Source organism: Schistocerca serialis, chromosome 2 (assembly GCF_023864345.2).
Source record: "Schistocerca serialis cubense isolate TAMUIC-IGC-003099 chromosome 2, iqSchSeri2.2, whole genome shotgun sequence".
Classification (NCBI taxonomy): Eukaryota; Metazoa; Arthropoda; class Insecta; order Orthoptera; family Acrididae; genus Schistocerca; species Schistocerca serialis.
Genome location: NC_064639.1, coordinates 569,659,536 through 569,672,266, shown reverse-complemented (window position 1 = coordinate 569,672,266; position 12,731 = coordinate 569,659,536).

Genomic DNA, 12,731 nt, shown 5'->3' with positions numbered 1-12,731 from the left:
ACTCTGATGAATACTTCACCACGTGGAAAAGAAGATAATAAAAAGATACTCCATACAATTTGACTCCACATTCAGGAGCAACAGCATTCAAATGTGTCTGGTTATTCTACAGCATGTTTTGCATGGTGTCCCTAAATCAATCAAGGTGAATGCCAGAAAAAGACAAGGTAAATTTCTACCCCCATGATTGTTCTATTTGCAGTTGTGCATCTGTAAATGAGCTCCTTATCGACTGGTCACTAATCACTCTAACAAAACAATGCTATCAACTCCAAAATATCAAATCATTTTCTGGCTATCGAGACACAAGAATGATTTCTTGAATCAGATCTAAACTACATTGATTGCTAATTACGCTCAGTACATTAGATCAAGTCTTCTGATCATCATCTTTGACAGTTTCAAGCCTCTGGCCAGATCTGTTTGGAACATAAGCCTCTCCATCATCTTCTGTCTTGTCACCATCTTTCCCTCTTTGCCTTGGTCTCTTTCCTTCCAGTTTCATCTCGTGTATCCTCCTTGGTACCCTCTTCTCCTCCATTCACTTAACATGCCCATACCATCTCATCCTTGATTTTTCTATCACCTCCTCTAATGGTTCCACCTTCATTAACCTGTCTATCTTTGTCACTCCAATACTGTTCCTCAAGAATTTCACCTCACTAGCTTGTACTTTATTTTTCTCTCTTCCTTTCATAAGCCAGGTTTCGGATGCGTATGTCATGATCGGGACATAATATGACCAGTATAAAACCTTTTACTGATTTGGGGTACATCCTTGTTCCGTATCGGGCTTCTGACACTCTTTCAAAATGCTTCTGCTTTTCTGCCCCACTCGTTTATTCCTCTGTTGTTTTTTCCATCTTACTGTATCAGGCTTCCTGGGTACTTGAAACTCATCACTCTCCTCAATCGTTCCCCACCATTTGTTATTCCACTTGTTCCTATCTCCTTCATTTTTGTTCTATTAATCATCTCACTCTTACTGATATTGAGTTTCATAACATATTCTTGTACTGTTCGTTCCCATACGTCCAACTGCTCTTGTACTTCCCCCTCCTTATTTCCAAAATCATCAGATCATCTGCAAACACCATAGCTTTCATCTTGCCTTCACCAATTACTTGCGCTACTGTATTCATTATATCATCCATCACTACAATGAAGAGTAATGGTTAAAGTGCACTTCCCTGTCTCAAGCCATTCTTCTGTTCAATCAAAGCTGATCTCTCTCCTCCCACTTTCACACAACTCACACTTCCATGGTACATTTCCCTTATGTATGAATGCATGCTTTCGCGGCAATATCCATTAATAAAACATTCTTGGGTTTCAAGCCACATCAAGTGGTTTACTGCCCACGAGCTTTTGGCAGAGATCTCCTCTACCACTGTCAAGTGGATGACTGTCATGTGGTTGTCATTGCCGTGCTTATATTAGCAGCGCCGTCGCTCGTGACGTCATGTGGGTCTGAGCATCAGTGACATCACGAGCGATGGTGCAGCTATATAAGCACGGCAGTGACAACCACACAACAGTCATCCACTTGACAGTGGTAGAGGAGATCTCTGCCAAAAGCTCGTGGGCAGTAAACCACTTGATGTGGCTTGAAACCCGAGAATGTTTTATTACATTTCCCGTATCCTCCAAATAATCTGTTTTGCTACTCCTCTGTTCTCCAGGGCTTTCCACACTTTACTTCTACGTACACTATCATACACTTTTTCAATGTCCAGGAAGGTCATTAGTAGATCTATTCCATATTCATAATGCTGTTCCTGCAGTTATCTTACAGCAAAAATGAGATCCACCGTAGACCTTCCTGTTCTGAAGCCATGTTGCTCTTCTCTCATACCTCCTCCTAATTTTGCCCGAATTCATGAATCACATTCTTCTTTCCCATCTGCTTCTGCATTTCCTCATCAAACTCTTGCTTCTCCTCAGAAGTGCAACCCACCTGCGGCGCATACACTGTATAGACTATGGTTGTCCCCTTGAGTGATGTTTTTGACCTTCATCATCCTATCACTTATTCTCTTCACTTCCTCTTTTAATCCATCACTTACTACTATTCCCACTCCATTTCTCCTTCCCTCCTCATTTCCGCTCCAATACAGTCGGTAGCCTTTTCTCAATTCTCTCCTTCCTTCTCCTTTCCATCTCGTTTCAGGTAACCCCAATAGGTCTAACATCCTTTCCATCATGTCTACCATCTCATCCACCTTTCCAGTCAATTTTAGTGAATTTAATGTTCCAAATCTTAGTCCTTGTTTATAGCCACTTTGTCGACGATTAAATCTGCCCTTTCCGAGGCCCGTTCTATTTTTGAAATCCACTACTGTCTTGTTGGGCCTATTGTACCTTCAACAGATCCCCGTTAGCCGTCACTTTACAGGGTTCCTGCAGGTCCTGGGGCGCATACAGTCCCCACTATACCTCTCTCTTACAGGCAATCCCCTACTTAATGCCATTGCCCATCTCTCACAACTTGGACAAGGGGTGGACTTGTGAGTCAAGTCTCGTGATGAAAGATTAAATATTCCTTTCCTTAGCTAGGGGCATACCAGCCTCAATAGGAAACACATTCATACCACATGGTGGTAATCTCCAATAGCCTGTTTCCCACAGTCAACACCATATGTTATTGTGTTGGTTGTAATTATGGCCACGTTAGTACTTCCTTTGTACATTTATTTGTAGCCACATGTTCTTACTATATGTTAAAACATTTATTAATCAGATTCATGCACTGAGTAATGGAATGAAAAGGGAGATTTCAGCTTGCTTAGCACTACAATAATCATATAGACTTTCCTTCCTGCCTGTTTTGTTCTTGAATTCCTGTTGAAAGACAATTTTGGAAGCTCACTGCTGTTCAGACAGCCATATTCGTAAATTACTTTTAAAAGTTTATTTAATTTCAAAAACTATGTACTGGTACATAAGTTACTCACAAAAGTTTATTGCCATGTGAGCCTTTATTCTCTCAGGAGCTGCACTCTGTTGACAATTGACGTAATTGTTTCCTGCATTCTATTTTGTCTATGTGTTCACAGAGCTCACTTGCTTCACCTTGTAGAAATCTCTCACAACAGCGGCTCATTACATATTAGAAACACAAAGCAAACTTTACAGTTTTATTTTGTGTCCCGATATACATTCGTATTCATCATCAATCATTTAGTAGTAAGATACTAAAGAGTAGAATGAAAGAATGAGAAAAAGTAAAAAAAAAAAAAAAATCATAACCGCTAAGTATGACGTTGTACCAATGTGACTGTTTTTACATTTCTCATGGGAGAACCTTTGGTTGTAGTGTTTGGAAGTAATAGTAGGGGAAACATAAGTGATATTAAAACTTTGAGATCGTTTTGGAAGTTGCTTTAATGAATGTGGCTGAATGGTCTTAAAAAAAGGAAAAAAGTGGTAAAATGGCAGAGGGCTTATCCAAATGTAGAGTTCAACTCCCAGTCGCTCTTAGGATTTTTGCCTGTCACACATCACATCTGGCAGGGTTTGTTGATGTGAAAAATGCTGATATGCATTCTGGTCAGGAATCCACGTTCATCTAGAGGTCCCCTTATAAATTGCTGTGTAAGTCAGTTCAAAGCTCGGGGGTGCAACGGAATACCATCTCCAACAGGACTATGCCTAGTAAGACACTGTGGTGTTCGAAACAATCTTTGTATTGATAACTGCTTTCCTTTTTTATAGGCTGAGGTGTCTTCTTATGAAAATCAGGAGATACAGCTTCTAAAATGAGTCTGGCACAAATTTTCATTTGTCGCAATGAATTAGTGACATTGTGGTAACCGTGTTAGTGAACAAAAGTCTTTTGTTTCAGTGTTTCCGTATGTATCAAGACATAGATCCCTCTACATGTGATAAGTTTTGATTATGGAATATGGTATTCATTCTATGTGGCAGAATTGATGTAAATCTGTCAGTGGGGAGTCTGTGGTGGAATACAAAAAATTTAAGAGGAAAAGTAACATCTCACCAAATAGTTGAGGTACTGAGTCACCGTGAGGCACATAAATAAGGCTGAAGCCATTGCCGGATTTCAGACAAATCCTCCTCTGGGCTTTAAAGTGTACATTATGTGGCCCTTAGCTGTAGGTAATTTTCCTAAAGGAAATTGTGCATTTACCTTCTAATCCTGTCCCAATCATTAACAAAGAGACAGATACATAAAATTTTTCATCAGTCTGACAACTAATAGGTGATCCTTAAAAGCTCAAAAATAGAATACACATTGATTAATTCCATTCAAAAGATGTTACTTTTTCCCTTCTCTACAATTTAATTTCACATTCTGAAAGAAATTTTTGGTGATACATCAAAGCAACAGCAGCATTTGCTGTAAGAAATTACGAAATAAATATTTTCTAAAAAAAACATGAAAGGTTTAAGAAAATTTCAGACAAAGAAACACACTTTTTCTTTACAAATTCTATTGTACCAAGCAAGCATGATTTGAGCAGACAACATTTAACATTAATTTTTGCCCAAGATAAGATTGGTAACAGCTGGGTATCTTTTTATGATCTCCATCAATGTTTGGTAAAAAAACTTATTTCTCAGTTTCACATTTTGTGAAAGTGTAGTTTTGGGTGAGTTTGCTACCTCCTCTTACACATACCAAGTATATTCAGAACTTTTTTTAATTCCAGTTTTTAAACTAAGCTCATAACATGGCATGGGAATTTACATTTCAGATACACTGATCAGCTAGTACCTTATGACCTCTGACATACTATTGATATATACCGGCCCATGCGATAGCATTGTCACCTGGCAAGGAATAGCTGCTAGTCAGACACACACAGGGTGGATGTAGTATCGGTAAGCATGCTTTCCATGCGTAGAATGGGGAAGGCACGTGACCTATCAGTCTGATCGAAAGCAGATTGTGATGGCTTGGAGGACCAGCACGACATTTCGGAAACTACGTGACTTGTCAGGTGTTTAAGGAGTGTTGTTGTGAGCATCTTCAACATGTGGCAAAACCAAGGTGAAACCATACCCACATGTTGTGGGGTTGGGCAGTCGCCCCTCATTACAGATGTCGGACGTCATAGGCTGGACAGACTGGTAAAACAGGACAGGTAGTGAACTGCGCAGCAGCAATGCATTGCATGGTCTGATGAATCCTGATACCTTCTTCATCATGCTGATGGGAAGGTGCAAGTCCATCTTCCAGGGGAACAGCACCTTGATAGCTTTGCTGTGGGATGGAGACAAGCCAGCGGCAGCTCTATTATGCTCTGAGGAACATTCACTTGGGCGTCCATTGGTCCAGTGGAGTTCGTTCAAGGCACCACGATGGCCAAGGAGTATCATGCTCCCCTTCCTGACAATCATAATTCCAGATGGCAGTGGCATTTTTCAATATGATAATGTACCATGTCACAAGACCAGGAATGTTACAGAGTGATTCTAGAGGCACAGTGGCCAGTTCCAATTGATGTTCCGCATCTATATTAACAATTTAGGGGACAATCTGAGCATCTGTCTTATGCTGTTTGCAGATGATGCTGTCATTTATTGTCTAGTAAAGTCAGCAGATGATTAAAACAGATATCTGTATGGTGCAAAAATTAGCAATTGACCCTAAATAATGAAAAGTGAGAGGTCATCCACATGAGTGCTAAAATGAATCCATTAAACTTCAGTTACATGATAAATTAATCAAATCTAAAGGCCACAAATTCAACTAAATATCTCAGAATTACAATTATGAGCATCTGAAATTGGAAAGAACGCGCAGAACATGTTGTTGGGAAGGCGAACCAAACACTGTGATTTAATGGCAGAACCCTTAGAAGATGCAACAGGTCTGCTAAAGAGACTGCCTCCACTAGTTATGTCCATGCTCTTTTGGAGTACTGCTGCATAGTGGTGGATCCTTACCAGATAGGATTAATGGAGCACATTGAGAAAGTTCAAAGAAGAGCAGCACGTTTTGTATTACTGAGAAATAGGGGAGAGAGTGTCACTGACATGATGCAGGATTTGGGGTGGAGATAATTAAAACAAAGGCATTTTCATTGTGGTGGGATCTTCTCATGAAATTTCAGTCACCAACTTTCTCCTCTGAATGCAAAAATATTTTGTTGATGTGACATGCATAGGGAGAATGATCATCATAATAAAATAAGAGAAATTAGAGTTCGCACAGAAAGATATAGGTGTTTGTTTTGTTTCTGTGCACTGTTTGAAACTGGAATAATAGAGAATTATTGTGAAGGTGGTTTGATGAACACATTGCCAGGCTCTTAAGCGTGATTTGCAGAGTATCAATGTAGATGTGTTGCCCCCCCCCCCAACTTACCTGATGCGATCTCTCTTGATTACATCTGAGATGTGGTTGAACTTTGTGTCAGAGGTCAACGCCCACTGCCCAGAATATGTGTGTGTGTGTGTGTGTGTGTGTGTGTGTGTGTGTGTGTGTGTGTGTGTGTGTCTGTGTCTGTGTGTGTGTGGGCGCTCTCTCTCTCTCTCTCTCTCTCTCTCTCTCTCTCTCTCTCTCTCTCTCTCCCTCTCTCCCTCCTTCCCTCCCTCCCTCCCTCCCTCCCAAGCTCCCTCCCTCCAGCAACCTACCAGCACCTCATTGCTTCCATGCCATGATGTGTCATCACTGTTATCCATGCCAAAGGCAGACATGCTGTCTATTAGGTAGGTGGTTATAATGGTCTGGTTGATCAGTGTACATTTGTGTTAAACACGACAAAATTTCATTCTGAAGTCGGTGGCAACTCATAACCACACATTCACTATTATCTTGCAAATGGCTCATCTGCAGGTCTGTGTTTACTGGAACATTTTTGTTTCTCTTATTGTACACTTCTGCAAGTTTCAGTTACTAGTATTAATTGTGATCCATCCCGTATACATAAAAACAAAATTTTTCTTATCTTATGTTTATAGATCAATAAATCTAATGTGACTCACATCTTGGTGTGTATATTTCCACCTGACACCATCTCAGTAATGGACATGTCAAATTAAATCAGTACTGACACCAATAATCAAACCCCAGTTCACAACGTGAAAAATGAGTGTGCTACTACTGTTTCATCCAAACAAGACACAGCCAGGACAAAAGCACCACAGGTACAAAGATGTGAGCTGGTGCTAGTGACATAGACTTGCCACTTGTGCGAGTTCCACCAGTGTCACGGGCAGCGCTGAGGATGAAGATATCGACCTCGCCTCTGCCAACTGCCAGCTGAGTACAATCCGCCAATGACCAGACTACAATGGCCAGAAGCCTACTTGGAAGATAGAAGAGAAGCTTTCACCCACTTGATTACAGATCATCGTCCGGGGCTGACTTAGACAGGGAACACCATTTAGTGAACTCTTAGAAGTGAATGGACAGTAGTTGTAAATTGCATTTGCTGTGTACTGTGAAATTTACCTTCATTCATTTGCACTTATCCATTGAGGGCCTTTTTTGTGTTATATTACATGCAGTGTTGCAGACTTAATAATTCAACGAGTCACAAAGATAAGTAAATCTTTTTAACTCATTTGTGTGACTTTGTTATTAATTTGTTGGAGTGTTGTAGAACCTTTGTTCTCCTATCCTGTTACCTGACCCTGGGGCATAGCTGTGTAATAGTGGCAAGGAGAAATTGTCTTAGTGGTGTACTGCACCAGAAGCGATTACACGAACTCACCAACTCGGCCTCCACAGCAGTAGTAACGAGGCCTTTATGAAACTGGCAATGAGGGTTTACTGAAGCTACTTCAAGATTATTATATTTATGACATCAGTAAAATACTTCCAATTAGAGAATATTAACATCATTTAGTTGCAAGTTTTGACAAATATGAGGGTTGGAACTTAAATAGTGGCAACTTTTTATTCACAACCGATATAAAAGAGTTACATGTTTGCACCTATTACTGTCCTTCAAAGTAGTCACCAGCGTTTTGTAGAACCCGTTGCCAGTGATGTGGAAGGCGTAGTATACCATTAGGAGAGCCTGTTCTGTTGATGGTGCGAATGGAGCAGTCTACTGCCTGTTGAATCTATGGAACAGTTCTGTAGCAAATGCCAAGAAGTGGTTCCTTCATCTTTGGAATCAAATCAAAGTCACAAGGACTTAAGTCCGGGGAGTATGGTGGATGGTACAGTACGTCCCAGTTCCATCGACTGAACAGAGCAGCCATAGCTTGCACTGTATGCGCCCGCGCATTGTCAAACAAAATGATGGCTGGGTTGCACAGAAAGTGTTGCTGCTTCTTTCGCAAAGCTGATCGCAGGTGATGCTCCAGAGCCCCAGTGTGGTGAAAGTTATGGTGATTCTCGTGTACAACTGTGATGGTGCTATCCCAATGCATTACGTTCCTCCACAGCAGACCGTCAATGAACATTATTACTGTTCGTTTTTGGAGCATCACCTGCGACCAGCTTTGCTAAAGAAGCGGCAACACCTTCTGCACAACCCACCCATCATTTTGCATGACAATGCGCGGGCGCATAAAGCGCAAGCTGTGGTTGCTCTGTTCGGTTGATGGGACTGGGAGGAATTGCACCAACCACCATACTCCCTGGACTTAAGTCCTTGTGACTTTGATTTTATTCCAAAGATGAAGGAACCACTTTGTGGCATTCGCTTCAGAGCTGTTCCAGAGATTCGACAAGCAGTAGACCGCTCCATTCGCACTAGCAACAGAACAGGCTCTGCTAACAGTATACTACACCTTCCACATCACTGGCAATGGGTTCTACACAATGCTAGTGACTACTTTGGAGGACACTAACAGGTGCAAACATGTAACTCTTTTGTATCAGTTGTGAATAAATAGTTGCCACTATTTAAGTTCCAACCCTTGTAAATTGCAACTACTCTTCACAGCATAATACCAAGTGCTTTCCCAGTGTGCAGTGATGAATAAACTGTTTGCAGACACATGTACCCTTACCAGCTGTGGCATCCTCCTCCCCCATCTACAGCTACAGCTACATTCGTACTGTACAAACCACTGTGAAGTGTGTAGCAGAGGGTATGACCCATGGTACCAGTTATTAGGGCTTTTTCCCATTCCATTCAGGTGTGGAGCACAGGAAGAATGATTGTTTAAATGCCTCTGTGTGTATGCTGTAGTTAATCTAATCTTGTCCTCATGATTCCCTGGGGAGCAGTATGTAGGGGGTATTAGTATATTAGAGTCCTTGTTCTTCTACATCCGTCTTGAATAATCTGCCAGTTCATTATTTCAACAACTGTGTGGCTCTCTCCCATGGGTCAAACAAACCTGTTACCATTCGTGCTGCACTTCTCTGTATACATTCAATACCTCCTGTTAGTCCTAAGCAGAAAGCCAATCATAAACCTGGGGGAGGGGGATGCACCCACCATTTCCTTACAGAATTTATAACTGTCTTTCTTCCATTGGTAAACAAATTTTACATATTTTGCGTTGACAATGTTTATTGTTGAACAGACATACAACAACAGAGTGGCATTAATGTTGTCAGTTACATGTGGGGAGATGAGTGCCCACAATTGGACGATATTTGAGGTATGGTGCTTAGACAAAACGAAAAAGTGGTCGTACAACAAGTGTTAGATAGGAAAACACTGAGTTTGTTTGACTAGAATATAGTCCTAACAAAGCTGAGGTGTACAAGGAATACTAAACACACACACACACACACACACACACACACACACACACACACACACACACACACACACACTACTATACATTTAAACATGTAAATAATAGTCTTGACTGATGTAACATTTTTATCTTACATTATCCAGTACATCATTATTAATGTCTTTATTTAGTTAGTATTACTAGTCACTCATACTCAGGATGCAATTTAACATCCCAGCAGTGTAACAAGGTTCCATTACTCACACCCATGAGTGTACAGGTGCAGCATTTAAATGTAAATTTAGTGTGATTAGCTCAAGGCACAGTCATTTCAGTACAGTGGTAGCATGAGCTTCCACGTAATTTGCATTTTTCTCTCTACGATTCACTGTAGGGGAGGTAAGTCTGACATTCTCACTTACTAGACAGCGTTGGCATTGCTTCCATACTGTGGTTTAAATATTGACAACAATGTTTTCAGTTTGAGCTAAAAAGCCATATGCAGTTACTTGCTTCATGGTTAGTGACATCTAGTGCATTTGTTCATGATGTTATGTCCCTTCAAAACCCAAAATAGTGGTCCACTATACAGCAACTTGGATTACGAACTGTGCACGCCTATATCACAGTGGGACCATCTGAGGATAAGTATGGCAATGAGAGCTTAGTGTTTGGCACATATCTACAGCAAAGTGTTTTACTCACAGCATCACTGTTTCTTTCAAACAATGTCTTATGATATGCCGCATAGATTTCTTAAGTCCTCCAACTCTGTATCTTAATTCTTGTATATGCACAATATCTCTAAACACTCTTGAAAAATCTATTGCACGGAATAATACTTTATAAAGTCTTTGGCTTTGAATGAATTGTGGTAAGCTTCATGAACAAACTATAACATTTCTTAATGCATTCCCACTAAATATTTATAATCTGTTATCCACCACTGCATTTATTTACATAATATTTACATTACGCCTATAATGAAGGCTCAAGCTTTCATCACCATAGCTGCCTTAGAACAGCATTAAAAAAAATTTCACATCCTGAATTTTTCGAATACATCAATCCTCTGCACTGAGATACTGCAACCAATTTAAGTAAAGTGTATCCAAAAGCAAAAATCTGTGGCATTCAGAAACAGGGAATAGTACACCTGATCACAGTTCTCATTGAATCAACTACTGTGTGTAACCATACTAATTGAAGTGCATCTCACCTAACACAGTAGAGTCTGATAAAAAATCTTGTGTGGATTGCATGCAGAATAATAACTGAAATACTTGGTGAGATGTGTCAACTAACTGTACTTGCAAAGCAAGAGTATGGCAAGAGAAAACATTACACAGTACACACAAAAGCAAAAAATTATACATTTTCACATACTTATTTACAATGTAGGAAAATGTGGTTTGATACAATGTTATAAAAATGAAAAGGAAATCGTGCTATGTACAATGAAAGCTAAATACTAAACAATGTACAAGTATGATCCCTTTAAGCTTACATATTACATTTTTATGGTTTTAAATCTTGGAGAGGATACAACTCTTTAATTCTTCCTGCTTCTGGATATGCCAGAAAGTAGCTACCAGGATGTAGCATTCTAGTCATCACATAGGAACCAGCATATAGCAAGTGCCATTTTTTACTTCTTTTTGATAAAAGGGATGACCAGGCATGGTACCATATCAGTACTTTGTCACGAGGTTGATACGCCCAATTCTTGTTTATTTTTTTGTCAAATAATCTCTTACATTGGTTAGCCTTTCCAATAAGTGTCACGACTACCCTGCCGTACTTTCCCTTCCCACACTAGAGTATCATGCACTACTTTGGGAATTGGAAAACTCCTCTCATTATCTTCAAATTGGTTTCAGATCAACTCCCTCGGTGTGCAGTTAGTTGATGTGTGTGGCAAATCATTCATGATCACCTCAAATTTTCCTATATAACAGAACCAAGTACTGTGTTTATTACAACAATATGTCCTCGTGAATTGACTGAATTCATTAAATATGGCTTCTGCATGGTTACTTTCTGGTGGTAACATGAAATTATGATTTTCCTAATACCATTCTGTTGTAGGAAATCCCTCCACTTGGTATTGGTGAGGCAGATACCCATGTCTGATAGAATAGCCTCAGGGTTGCCAGATCTGGGGATGTAATCATTCTAAATTTTCTTAAGGATCAGCTCATTAGTGGCAGTAGGAATCACATACATCTGTATATGCTTTGAAAAAATGTCATAAAAGAATATCATGTATTTCACACCAATCTTACGTCTTGGGCAGGCCCAGTTACATTGATGGCTACAATTTGAAGCAGTTTAATTGGTATGATGAGGTGATTTCACCTCTCCTGATCATATTTGATGGCTTTGCCTGTTGACAAAGATGACAAGCTCATAACACTTGCACCTCGTGTCGGAGGCTATTTACAATGTACTTCTCTGTGCTCTCTACCAACCACAACCATGCAGTTTCAGCTGAAAAATACCTTACAGGACAGTTGCTGCATGATTTTTAACACCATTCTGCTTTATGCATATTGGGGTTATGGGAACTGGATACGATTATCAGTTGAATGCAACAACTATCCCCATTAAATTCCTCAGAGAGATATATTTCGCAGTAAGTCATGTATGTGTACACAGCTTGCGATACATAACAGAACTAAAAAACTAACATAGAGGCTCGGCAGAGCAATTAGAGTCCAAAGATGGTGTTAATCATGGTCCATAGGACCTATCATCACCAACAGCCCCCCCCCCCCCCCCCCAGAATACGGAGTACCACCAGTGAGGCTTGAGCAGAGGTCATGTGTGTCAGCAGGTGTACGACCAGGATTTCCATCTCGGTCAAGGCAGAGTGCAGAGGCGGAGTGACGGGCGGTTGGTCCACCTCGTAGGCGTACAGAATGGCCTGTGGCGAGGTGCAGGCGTGACCGCCCCATATGCAGATTGAGCCATCCAACGAGATGAATGTGCGGATTTCTGATGGGTCGCACTCGTGGGGGAGGGACAGGCTATGCTCCACACTGACATTTAACTGCTTACTGAATGGCGAGGTCTTGGCGTCTGTTAGGAGCATGAGCACATGGTTATGGAAG